We start from the raw sequence: 12,399 nt of genomic DNA, 5'->3' as shown, positions 1-12,399 counted from the left end.
CGCCCCCGTAAGTGTGGGTTGGACCTAGTGGCTTGCTTCTAATGAACAGGATACAGCAAAAATCATAGGGGGTCCCTTTCATTAGGTCACAAAAGGTTGTGACTTCTGTCTTGCTAGCACTCCCTCTCTTGTTTACTCTAATGAAGCAAACGGCCATGTTTAAATGCTGGATGGAGAGGCCCAGATGGTAAGGAACTAAGGAACTTATGAGGAACTTAGACTTTAGTCCATAAGTAAAGAACTAATCCTGCCAGCAAACAAGTGAGTGAGCTAGGAAGTGGATCCTTCTGTCAAACCTTGAGACAACTGCAGGCTTGTAAGTGATCCTGAAGAAGAGGGCCAGAGAAACTGTGAGATGATAAATATAACTGGGTTTTTTTGAAGATTTTATTTATTTATTTGAGAGAGAGAGAGCACAAGCAGGGGGAGGGTCGGGGGAGAGAGACAAGCAGACTCCCTGCTGAGTGGGGAACCCGACGTGGGGCTCAATCCCAGGACCCTACGATCATGATCTGAGCCTAAGACAGACGCTTAACCAACTGAGCCATCCAGGTGCCCTGATAAATGTAATTGTTTTAAGCCACTAAGTTTTGGGGTAATTTGTTATGCAGCACTAGATAACTGATACATGTGAAGTGATGTGGCCATGAACCAAGGAATACCAGCAGGCTCTAGAAGTTAGAAGAGACAAATAATGGATTCTCCCTCAGAGCCTCCAGAAGGAATCAGCCCTGCCAACACCTTGATTTTAGCCCAGTGAAACTGATTTGGGAATTCTGACCTCCAGAACTGTGAGAGAATAAATACGTGGTCACCAAGTTTGTGGTAATTTGGTTTAGCAGCTATAGGAAATTAATATAGCTGTCTATAAGAAATTTACTTCTTTTTTGAAAAATTTATTTTATTTAAATTCAGTTAATTAACATATAGGGTATTATTAGTTTCAGAGTTGGAGTTCAGTGATTCATTAGTCTTTTTTTTATTATATTATGTTAATCACCATACATTACATCATTAGTCTTTGATGTAGTTGTTCCATGATTCATTGTTTGCGTATAACACCCAGTGCTCCATTCCATACATGCCCTCTTTAATACCCATCACCACGCTAACCCATCCCCCCACCTCTCTCCCCTCTAGAACCCTCAGTTCCTTTCTCAGAGTCCATAGCCTCTCATGGTTCATCTCCCCCTCTGATTTTGCCCCCTTCCTTTTTCCCTTCCTACTATCTTTTTTTTTTTTACATATAATGTATTATTTGTTTCAGAGGTACAGGTCTGTGATTCATCAGTCTTACACAATTCAGAGCGCTCACCATAGCATATACCCTCCCCAATGTCTATCACCCAGTCACCCCATCCCTCCCACCGCCTATCACTCCAGCAACCCTCAGTTTGTTTCCTGAGATTAAGAATTCCTCATATCAGTGAGATCATATGATACATGTTTTTCCTCTGATTGACTTATTTTGCTTAGCATAATAGCCTCTAGTTCTATCCATGTCATTGCAAATGGCAAGATTTCGTTTTTTTGATGGCTTCATAATATTCCATTGTATATATATACCACATCTTCTTTATCCATTCATCTGTTGATGGACATCTGGGCTCTTTCCATGGTTTGGCTATTGTGGACATTGCTCATATAAACATTGGAGTGCACATACCCCTTTGGATCACTACATTTGTATCTTTGGGGTAAATACCCAGTAGTGCAATTGCTGGGTTGTACAGCAGCTCTATTTTCAACTTTTTGAGGAACCTACATACTGTTTTCCAGAGTGGCTGCACCAGCTTGCATTCCCACCAACAGTGTAGGAGGGTTCCCCTTTCTCTGCATCGTCGCCAACATCTATCATTTCCTGACTTGTTAATTTTAGCCATTCTGACTGGTGTAAGGTGGTATCTCATTGAGGTTTTGATTTGGATTTCCCTGATGCCAAGTGATGTTGGGCATTTTTTCATGTGTCTGTTGGCCATTTGGATGTCTTCATTGGAGAAATGTCTGTTCATGTCTTCTGCCCATTTCTTGATTGGATTATTTGTTCTCTGGGTGTTGAGTTTGATAAGTTCTTTAGAGATTTTGATACTAGTCCTTTATCTGTTATGTCATTTGCAAATATCTTCTCCCATTCTATCGGTTGTCTTTTGGTTTTGTTGACTGTTTCCTTTGCTGTGCAAAAGCTTTTTATCTTGATGAAGTCCCAATAGTTCATTTTTGCCCTTGCTTCCTTGCCTTTGGCGATGTTTCTGGAAGAAGTTGCTGTGGCTGAGGTTGAAGAGGTTGTTGCCTGTGTTCTCCTCAAGGATTTTGATGGACTCCTGTCTCACATTTAGGTGCTTCATCCATTTTGAGTCTATTTTTGTGTGTGGTGTAAGGAAATGGTCCAGTTTCATTCTTCTGCATGTGGCTGTCCAATTTTCCCAACACCATTTGTTAAAGAGACTGTCTTTTTTCCATTGGACATTCTTTCCTGCTTTGTCAAAGATTAGTTGACCATAGAGTTGAGGGTCCATTTCTGGACTCTCTATTCTGTTCCATTGATCTATGTGTCTGTTTTTGTGCCAGTACCATACTGTCTTGGTGATTACAGTCTTGAAATAGAGCTTGAAGTCCGGAATTGTGATGCCACTAGCTTTGCTTTTCTTTTTCAACATTCCTCTGGCTATTCAGGGTCTTTTCTGGTTCCATACAAATTTTAGGATGATTTGTTCCAGTTCTTTGAAAAAAGTTGATGGTATTTTGACAGGGATTGCATTAAATGTGTAGATTGCTCTAGGGAGCATTGACATCTTCACAATGTTTGTTCTTCCAATCCATGAGCATGGAATGTTTTTCCATTTTTTTTGTGTCTTCCTCAATTTCTTTCATGAGTCTTCTATAGTTTTCTAAGTACAGATTCTTTGCCTCTTTGGTTAGATTTATTCCTACATATCTTATGGTTTGGGGTGCAATTGTAGATGGGATCGACTCCTTAATTTATCTTTCTTCTGTCTTGTTGTTGGTGTATATAAATGCAACTGATTTCTGTGCATTGATTTTATATCCTGCCACTTTACTGAATTCCTATATGAGTTCTAGCAGTTTTGGGGTGGAGTCTTTTGGGTTTTCCACACAAAGTATCATATCATCTGCAAAGAGTGAGAGTTTGACTTTTTCTTTGCCGATTCGGATGCCTTTTATTTCTTTTTGTTGTCTGATTGCTGTGGCTAGGACTTCTAGTACTATGTTGAATAGCAGTGGTGATAGTGGACATCCCTGCTGTGTTCCTGACCTTAGGGGGAAAGCTCTCAGTTTTTCCCCATTGAGAATGATATTCACTGTGGGTTTTTCATAGATGGCTTTTATGATATTGAGGTATGTACCCTCTATCCCTACACTGTGAAGAGTTTTAATCAAGAAAGGATGCTGTACTTTGTCAAATGCTTTTTCTGCATCTATTGAGAGGATCATATGGTTCTTGTTCTTTCTTTTATTAATTTATCACATTGATTGATTTGTGGATGTTGAACCAACCTTGCAGCCCCAGGGATAAATCCCACTTGGTCGTGGTGAATAATCCTTTTAATGTACTCTTGGATCCTATTGGCTAGCATTTTGGTGAGAATTTTTGCATCCATGTTCATCAGGGATATTGGTCTGTAATTCTCCTTTTTGATGGAGTCTTTTTCTGGTTTTGGGATCATGGTAATGCTGGCCTCATAAAATGAGTTTGGAAGTTTTCCTTCCATTTCTATTTTTTGGAACAGTTTCAGAAGAATAGGTGTTAATTCTTCTTTAAATGTTTGGTAGAATTCCCCTGGGAAGCCATCTGGCCCTGGGCTCTTGTTTGTTCAGAGATTTTTGATTAGTGCTTCAATTTCCTTAGTGGTAATCAGTCTGTTCAGGTTTTCTATTTCTTCCTGGTTCAGTTTTGGTAGTTTATACTTCTCTAGAAATGCATCCATTTCTTCCAGATTATCTAATTTGCTGGCATACAGTTGTTCATAATATGTTCTTATAATTGTTTGTATTTCTTTGGTGTTGGTTGTGATCTCTCCTCTTTCATTCATGATTTTATTTATTTGGGTCTTTTCTCTTCTTTTTGATAAGTCTGGCCAGGGGTTTATCAATTTTATTAATTCTTTCAAAGAACCAGCTCCTACTTTCGTTGATCTGTTCTACTGTTCTTTTGGTTTCTATTTGATTTCTGCTCTGATCTTTATTATTTCTCTTCTCCTGCTGGGTTTAGGCTTTATTTGCTGTTCTTTCTCCAGCTCCTTTAGTTGTAGGGTTAGGTTTTGTATTTGAGACCAAGATTTCTTGTTTCTTGAGAAAGGCTTGCATTGCTATATACTTTCCTCTTAGGACTGCCTTTGCTGCATCCCAAAGATTTTGAACAATTGTGTTTCATTTGTTTCCATGAATTTTTTAAATTCTTCTTTAATTTCCTGGTTGACCCATTCATTCTTTAGTAGGATGCTCTTTAGCCTCCACGTATTTGAGTTCTTTCCAACTTTCCTCTTGTGATTGAGTTCTAGTTTCAAAGCATTGTGGTCTGAAAATATGCAGGGAATGATCCCAATCTTTTGGTACAGGTTGAGACCTGATTTGTGACCTAGGATGTGATCTATTCTGGAGAATGTTCCATGGGCACTAGAGAAGAATGTGTATTCTGTTGCTTTGGGATGGAATGTTCTGAATATTTCTGTGAAGTCCATTTGGTCCAGTGTGTCATTTAAAGTCTTTATTTCCTTGTTGATCTTTTGCTTAGATGATCTGTCCATTTCAGTGAGGGGGGTGTTAAAGTCCCCTACTATTACTGTATTATTGTCAATGTGTTTCTTTGATTTTGTTATTTATTGGCTTATATAATTGGCTGCTCCCATGTTAGGAGCATAGATATTTACAATTGTTAGATCTTCTTGTTGGATAGATCCTTTAAGTATGATATAGTGTCCTTCCTCATCTCTTATTATAGTCTTCAGTTTAAAATCTAATTTGTCTGATATAAGGATTGCCACCCCAGCTTTCTTTTGATGTCCATTAGCATGGTAAATGGTTTTCCACCTGCTCACTTTCAATCTGGAGGTGTCTTTGGGTCTAAAGTGAGTCTCTTGCAGACAGCATATCGATGGGTCTTGTTTTTTTTTATCCAATCTGATACCCTGTGTCTTTTGATTGGGGCATTTAGCCCATTTACATTCAGGGTAACTACTGAAAGATACGAATTTAGTGACATTGTATTGCCTGTAAGGTGACTGTTACTGTATATTGTCTCTGTTCCTTTCTGGTCTATGTTACTTTTAGGCTCTCTCTTTGCTTAGAGGACCCCTTTCAAGATTTCTTGTAGGGCTGGTTTGGTGTTTGCAAATTCTTTTAGTTTTTGTTTGTCCTGGAACCTTTTTTATCTCTCCTTCTATTTTCATTGACAGCCTAGCTGGATATAGTATTCTTGGCTGTGTATTTTTCTCGTTTAGTGCTCTGAATATATCATGCCAGTCCTTTCTGGCCTGCTAGGTGGATAGGTCTGTTGCCAGTCTAATGTTTCTACCATTGTAGGTTACAGACCTCTTGTCCCGAGCTGCTTTCAGGATTTTCTCTTTGTCTCTGAGACTTGTAGGTTTTACTATTAGATGTCGGGGTGTTGACCTATTTTTATTGATTTTTGAGGGGGGGGGTTCTCTGTGCCTCCTGGATTTTGATGCCTGTTTCCTTCCCCAAATTAGGGAAGTTCTCTGCTATAATTTGCTCCAATATACCTTCTGCCCCTGTCTCTCTTTCTTCTTCTTCTGGGATCCCAATTCTTCTAATATTGTTTCATCTTATGGTATCACTTATCTCTCGAATTCTGCCCTCGTGATCCAGTAGTTGGTTTATCTCTTTTTCTCAGCTTCTTTATTCTCCATTATTGGGCTTCTATATCACTAATTCTCTCTTCTGCCTCATTTATCATAGTAGTTAGAGCCTCCATTTTTTATTGCACCTCATTAATAGCCTTTTTGATTTCAACTTGGTTAGATTTTAGTTCTTTTATTTCTCCAGAAAGGGTTTCTCTAGTATCTTCCATGCTTTTTTCAAGCCCAGCTAGTATCTTTATAATCGTCATTCTGAACTCTAGTTCCGACATCTTAGTAATGTCCGTATTGATTAGGTCCCTGGCAGTTGGTACTGCCTCTTGTTCTTTTTTCTGAGGTGAGTTTTTCTGTCTTGTCATTTTGTCCAGAAGAGAATAGATGAATGAGAGAACAAAATGCTAACAGGGTAACAACGACCACAGAAAAATATACACTAAACAAATCAGAAGAGACCTTTTTCTCATGCGCCGGACGTCTGTGCCACAGGGACCACTGCCAGCGACAGGGTGGGGGGCGAGGGGAGATGACCAGGATGGGTTCCCACAGGCTCCAGTGGCCCCTCGGCCTCGGCGCCCCCCAGCACTGCGCCTCCAGCCGCCTGCTCACCAGGCTGCGCTCCCAGCTCCAGCCAGTGATTCATTAGTCGTATATAACAGGCAGTGCTCATTACATCACATGCCCTCCTTAATGCCCATCACCCAGTTACCCCATTTTCCCAACCCCCTCCCCTCCAGCAACCCTCAGTTTGTTTCCTATGGTTAAGAATCTCTTATGGTTTGTTTCCCTCTCTGATTTCATCTTGGTTTATTTTCCCCTCCTTTCCTCTATGCTCCTCTGAAGAAACTCCTTCTAATACAGCAATATAGGCAAGTGGAAAGTAAGGATCAAAAATATGTATCATGCAAATATTAATCAAAAAAACCAAACCAAGGGTGTCTGGATGCTCAGTCAGTTAAGCATCTGCCTTGGGCTCAGGTCATGATCCTCCTGGATGGAGCCCCAAGTGGGGCTTCCTGCTCAATGGGGATCCTGCTTCTCCCTCTCCCTCTGCCCCTCCCCACACTCGTGTTCTCTCTCGCTTGCTCTGCTCTCTCTCAAATAAATAAATAAATAATCTTAAAAGAACAAACCAAAACAGAAGGGCTGTATTAATATCATATAAAGTGGGCGCCTGGGTGGCTCAGTCGGTTAAGCGTCTGCCTTCGGCTCAGGTCATGATCCCAGGGTCCTGGGATCAAGTCCCGCATCGGGCTCCCTGCTCCGCGGGAAGCCTGCTTCTCCCTCTCCCACTCCCCCCTGCTTGTGTTCCCTCTCTCGCTATGTCTCTCTCTGTCAAATAAATAAATAAAATCTTAAAAAAAAATCATATAAAGTAAACTTCAGGGTGCCTGGGTGGCTCAGTTGGTTAAGTGACTGCCTTCGGCTCAGGTCATAATCCTGGAGTTCCTGGATCAAGTCCCACATCGGGCTCCCTGCTGGGCAGGGAGTCTGCTTCTCCCTCTGACCCTCCCGACCCTCCCCCCTCTCAGGTGCTCTCTCTCTCAGTCTCTCTCTCTCAAATAAATAAATAAAATCTTTAAAAAAAAGAAGTAAACTTCAGAGCAAAGAAAATTACTAGGGACAGAGAGGTACATTACATAATACCAAAACAAACAAACAAACAAAATAACAAAATAAAAATACCCAACAAGAACACTTAGAAATCCTAAATGGGGGGTATCTGGGTGGCTCAGTCAGTTAAGCCTCTGACTCTTGATTTTTGGCTCAGGTCATGATCTTAGGGTCGTGAGATCAAACACTGCATTGGTCTCCACACTCAGGTGGGGTGTCTGCTTGACATTCTCTCCCTCTGCCACTCCGCGCCTCCCCGCTCTCACTCTCTCTCTAAAATAAATAAATAAATCTAAAAAAAATCCTAAATGGATATGCACCAAACAACAGAGTTACAAAATATGTGAAGTGAATTGATAGAACTGAAAGACAAATTCACAAATAGAATTGGAGACTTCAATATCCCTCTCTCAATAATTGGTAGAACACCTACACAGAAAATCAGAAGGATATAGAACAACTCAACAATACCAAAATAGGATCTAATTAACACTTGTAGAACTCCACCCAGCATCAGTAGAATACACATGCTTTTCAAATGCCTATGGAACATGTACCAGAATAGTCCATATCCTGGGCCGTAAAAAAAAACCCTCAACAAATGTAAGAGAATTGAAATCATATAGAGTAAGCTCTCCAAAGTTCTCTGAGAAAGATATCACGTAGATCTCTAAACACTTGGAAACTACACAGCACACTTCTAAAAACTCAAGGGTAAAAGAGGGGTATTTGGCTGGCTCGGTCGGTAGAGCATGCAACTCTTGATTTTGGGGTCATGAGTTCAAGCTCCATGCTGGGTATAGAGATTACAAAAAATGAAAAAACAAAAAAATCTCAATGGGTAAAAGAAAGTCTCGGCAAATTTTTTTTTTTTAAACATGAAAGTGGAGGCACCCATGTGGCTCAGTCGGTTAAGCGTCTGCCTCTAGCTCAGGTCATGATCTCAGGGTCCTAGGATAGAGCCCCACATTGGGCTCCCTGCTCAGCCGGGAGTCTGCTTCTCCCTCTGCCCCTCCACCTGCTTGTTCTCTCTCTCTCAAATAAATAAATAAAATCTTTTAAAAAGAAGAAAATGAAATATAATATATAAAAAGTTATGGGACACAGCAAAAGCAGTGCTGAGAGCGAAATTTATACACTAAATGCATACACTGAAAAGAGGAGAAATCTCAAATCAATAACCTAAGGTCCTACTTCAAGAAGATAGAAAGAGAAGAACAAAATGAACCCCAGTGAATAGAAGGAAGGAAATAATAAAGATAAGAGCAGAAATTGGAAACAAAAACAATAGAGAAAAATCAAGGAAAAAAGAGCTGGTTCTTTGAAAAGATGACTAAAATTGACAAACCTCTAGCAAGATTGATCAAGGGAAAAAGAGAGAATAGACAAATCACCAACATCAGGAATGAAACAAAGGATATCTCTACAGACACCACAGACATCAAAAAGATAGTAAGGAAATTCTATAAACACAAAACACATAAACTTGACAACCTAGATAAAATGGACCAATTCCTCAAAAGACAAAAATTACTACAACTCACCCAATATGAAGTGGATCATTTGAATAGCCTGATAAAGATAAAGAAGACTGAATTTGTGATTTTTTAAAACTTCCAAAAAAGAGATTTCTGGGCCCAGATAATTTCACTGGAAAATTCCACGAAATTTTTAAAGAATTAATACAATTATATACTCTCTTCCCTGAAGAGAAGAAAAAGAAATACGTCCCAATTCATTTTATGAAGTTAGTATTACCCTGATATCAAAATCAGATAAAGGTTGTATCAAATATACATGTATATTTATACATACATATGAACTATATACATACCTATATAAACTATAGACCACCAGTCCTCATATAGACAGAAAAGTCTTTAATAAAATATTAGCAAATAGAATTCAGCAATATGAAAAGAATTACAAGTATGACCAATCAGATTTTATTTCAGAGATGCAAAGCTAGTTCAACATTCAAAAATTCATCATTGTAGTCCACCATATTGACAGGCTAAAGAAGAAAAAATCGTAATTATATCAATCAATGCAGAAAAGCATTTGATAAAATTAACACCCACTTATGATAAAAACTCTCAGAAAAATCAGAAGAAAGAGGAACTTCCTCAACTTAAAATAAAGAATGTCTACCAAAAACCTATAGCTAACATTATACTTAATGGTGAAAGACTATTTTTCTTGGAATCAAGATCACGGCAAAGATGCCCAGTCTCATCGCTCTTGTTCAACATAGTACTGGAAGTTCTAGCCAATGCAAAAAGGCAAGAAAATGAAATAAGAGGCATGCAGATTGGAAAAGAAAAAATAAAACTGTTCCTATTTTCAGATGACATGATTATCTACTTTGAAAAACCCAAAGACTCTACAAAAAGAAAAGAAAAAAAAAGGGAAGGGAAGGGAAGGAAAGGTGGGTGCCTGGGTGGCTCAGTGGGTTTAGCGTCTGCCTTTGGCTCAGGTTGTGATCCCAGGGTCCTGGGATCAAGGCCCGCATTGGGCTCTCTGCTCGGCGAGGAGCCTTCTTCTCTCTCTCCCTCTGCCTGCCGCTCTGCCTACTTGTGCTCTCTCTCTGTCAAATAAATAAATAAAATCTCAAAAAAAAAAAAAAAAGGAAAAGAAGGAAGGAAGTGAGGGAGGGAAGGAGGAAGGAAGGAAGATAAAGAAAGGAAGGAAGAAAGAAAAGCTCTTAGAACTAGTAAGTGAGCCCAGCAAGGTCACAGGATACAATGTAAACATACCCCCCCCATAAATTTCTATGTACCAACAATGAAAATGTGGACATTAAAATTAAAAATACAATCACTCAAAAATTTATGTGTAAATCTAACAAAACATGTACAGAACTTGTATGCTGAAAACTCTAAAATCCTGATGAAAGAAATCAAAGAAAATCTAAAGAAATGGAGAGACATGCCATATTCATGGTTGGAAAACTCAACATACGAAGCTATGAATTCTCCCCAAATTGATTTACAGATTTAATGTAATTCCTATCAAAATCCCAACCAGAGCTTTTATTGATATAGACAAGATTCTTCTAAAATGTATGTAAAATGTATTCTAATGGAATTAGAATAGTGAAAATAATTTTGAAAAAAAGAATAAAGTATATCTTGTTCAGTTTGGGCTACTATAACAAAATACTGTACACTGGATGGCTTATGAATAATAAGAATTTATTTCTGACAGTTCTGGAAGCTGGAAGTCTGAGATCAGGGCACCAGCATGGTTGGGTTCTGGTGAGAGCCCTCTTCCAGACTGCATTTTGCCAACTTATCATTGTATCCCCATGTGGTGTATAGATGATGAGGAGGCTCTTCGGGGTCTTTTTATAAGAGCACTAATCTCATTCATGAGGGCTTCACCCTCATGGCCTAATTACCTTCCAAAGCTCCCATCTCCTAATACCCTCACATTGGGGGATAGGACTTCAACCAAAGAATTTTGAGAGGACATAAACATTTAGTCCATTGCAAAGTGAGAGGAATCATTTACCCAATTTCAAGACTTCTTATATACTATAGTAATCAAGAGTGTGTGGTACTAATAGAGGGAAAGACACATATCAATGAAAAAAATAGAGAACCCCAAAATATACCGACACAAATATCACGAAGTTATTTTTGACAAAGGTGCAAAAGCAATTCAATAGAGGAAAGATGGCCTTTTCAACAAATGGTGTTGTAGCAATTGGATACCCACAAAACAAAACAAAACAACAAAAACACCTCAATCTAATTCTCATACTTTATATAAAAATTAACTTAAAATGGATAATAGACTTAAACAGAAAATGTGAAACTCTAAAACTTTTAGAAAAAAGATGGGAGAAAATCTTTGGGATGTAGGACTAGGCAGACAAAAAGTTTCTTAAACTTGGCAGCAAAAGGGGGCGCCTGGGTGGCTCAGTCGGTTAAGCGGCTGCCTTCGGCTCAGGTCATGATCCCAGGGTCCTGGGATTGAGCCCCACATCGGGCTCCCTGCTCGGCAGAGAGCCTGCTTCTCCCTCTCCCTCTGCCTGCCGCTCTGCCTACTTGTGCTCTGTCTGTCAAATAAATAAATAAATAATATCTTTTAAAAAAACAAAACAAACTTGGCAACAAAAGTACAATCCATAAAAGAAAAAATTGCTAAATAGGACTTTATTAAAATGAAAAACATTTGTCTGTGAAAGACTGTTAAAAGGAAGAAAAGATAAACTACAAACTGGAAGAAAATATTTTCAAACCACAATTTGACTAAAGACTTAGATCTAGAATATACAGACAACTCTCAAAACTCAACAATAAGGAAAAAAAATCCAACTAGAAAATGAGTAAAAGAAATATTACACCAAAGATGATATACAGATGGCAAATAAGCACATGAAAAGATGTTCAACATCATTAGCCATTAGGGAAATGCAAATTAAAACCACAATGACATATCACTGCATACTTATCACAATGACTAAAATAAAACAAATAGTGACAACACAAATCCTGGCCAGGAGTCAGAGAAATTGGATCACTAACAGTGATGCTAGTCTGGAAAACAATTTGGCAGTTTATTATAAAGCTAAACATGAAACAACCATACACTCAGCAATTGCACCCTTGGGCATTTATCCCACAGAAATAAAGACTTACGTTTACACTAAAACCTGTACAGGAATGTTTATAGCAGTTTATTCATAATAGAAAAAAAAAACTACAAAAAACCCAGATGTCTTTCAATAGGTAAATAGTTAAACTCTAGTACATCCATACCATGGAATATTACTTAGCAATAAAAAGGAATGAATTATCAATACACATAATAACTTGGATGAGCCTCTATAGAATTATGTTGAGTGAAAGAAAAGCCAATCCCAATAGGTTACATGCTGTATAATTCCATTTATAGTATCATTTTTTTTAAAGATTTTATTTATTTGACAGTGAGAGATACAGTA

The sequence above is a fragment of the Mirounga leonina genome, unplaced genomic scaffold (assembly GCF_011800145.1).
Source record: "Mirounga leonina isolate KUSES-001 unplaced genomic scaffold, KU_Mleo_1.0 Mir_170, whole genome shotgun sequence".
NCBI classification, from domain to species: Eukaryota; Metazoa; Chordata; class Mammalia; order Carnivora; family Phocidae; genus Mirounga; species Mirounga leonina.
Note: the sequence above shows the minus strand (reverse complement) of the source record.